General features: G+C 37.4%; 1 non-coding gene across 1 annotated transcript; it reads left to right on the plus strand.

The window, feature by feature from the left end:
* Positions 1-205: 205 nt before the first annotated feature.
* LOC143656658 (U11 spliceosomal RNA) lies at positions 206-338 on the plus strand. Its single transcript, XR_013162564.1, has one exon. It is a non-coding gene; the product is annotated as a U11 spliceosomal RNA (small nuclear RNA).
* Positions 339-1498: the final 1160 nt, after the last annotated feature.

Raw genomic sequence — 1498 nt, forward strand, 5'->3', positions numbered from 1 at the left:
TTTCAATCTCTCAACCTCAAAAAGAAAATCTTTTTTATCATCTTAAACAAGAGAGATAAAATATCTCCTAATACCCAATAAGTCTTATTCCATGGAACATCAAAAGTGCTAGCCATCATAAATGCTAAATTTAACAAAGGTAATAAGTCAGAGAGGGCGTCTTACTAAATATAATAATGGACGAGAAGTGAAAACTAAGAATTTTTAAAGGGACTTCTGTTGTGAGAGGCAAACGTAGAGCACCTCAGTTGCTCTTCATGCAGAATCGACATCAAAAGATTTCAGAAGCATAATTTTTGTTGCTAGGGCAGCTGGTGATGCTTGGTTTTGGTGCCCTAAGGAAAAAAAAAACTATCTAAGAATTAAGGAGGCTTTGGCTTTGGACATCTCCCACAGGAACTTACCCCTTCCCTCTATCTCTCCACTTTACCAATTGGCTTCTAACTTCACTGATCATTTTGTTCACTCACTTAAAATCCAGAGACTCTTGATGGAAAGAGGGGCTTTGATGATCCTTCTGTCCTAAAAGCTACAAGAATCGTGATACCACAAATAGTAGAGTCGCTGTGAATGGTGGTTGACAAGTTGTCCCACGTCACTGATAGGGCCCTGTCAATAATGAAAGTGAGGTTTAGGAGAACCTACCTTCAAAAGTTACATACTTACACCCCCACCATTTCTCACTGGATACACACCCACAAACCACAAGCTCAATCAATCAATCAATAAGTGGCAATGAGAAATCCATTGGTTTTTCTAGCCTCATAAAATTATACCAGACTTCTAAAATTTGAAACTTGAGTTTAGTTTCCAAAGATGGTCAAAAGTTTTTTCTGTTTGTGATATGTTGTTGGTATCACTGTTGTTATTGTTTATTTGTTTTGCTTTGATTTTTACTGTTAAAACCTCTCCATTGAGAATTAAAAGCAAAATTTTCCAAGATTTCTTTTCCAGCGTTTTCTGCTCGATTCACCTGACTGTGTTATTTGAGCATGTCATGAGGATATTTTCTATCTGTCCAATTTCATGGTTACTTCAGTCAAAATCCAGAGCCAAATACATGGAAATGTAGTGGTGGTGGGGGGGTGGAACTTTCTTCCCATACTGCAATCAATTTGGGATAATATTTGTGTTGAATCTTCCTGTACCCACTTTACCAAAGCCAAAGCCTGTTGGGATCTTCTAGTAGGATCCAGGTCTGCTCAACTGATGTTCCATTTGCAAAGCACTACCAAGTCCCACTCTCTAAAATTTGCCTAATTTCCCAAAAGTAAGTGAGTCAGAGCTACTATGGTAACCGAAATTCATCTGAATGTCTGCTTCACTACAACCTCCATTAATATTACCGCCATATTTGTGGACATGTCAGCCATAAGTCCATCCACCTCAATGATAATTTAAAGAAGACTACTGAAAATTTAAAACTGGCTTCATCTTGAAGGATGTTTGCTAATATATTCAAAAACAATATTCTTATTCAGTACCTGCCCATGGATAA

Source organism: Tamandua tetradactyla, chromosome 14, assembly GCF_023851605.1.
Source record: "Tamandua tetradactyla isolate mTamTet1 chromosome 14, mTamTet1.pri, whole genome shotgun sequence".
Taxonomy (NCBI): domain Eukaryota; kingdom Metazoa; phylum Chordata; class Mammalia; order Pilosa; family Myrmecophagidae; genus Tamandua; species Tamandua tetradactyla.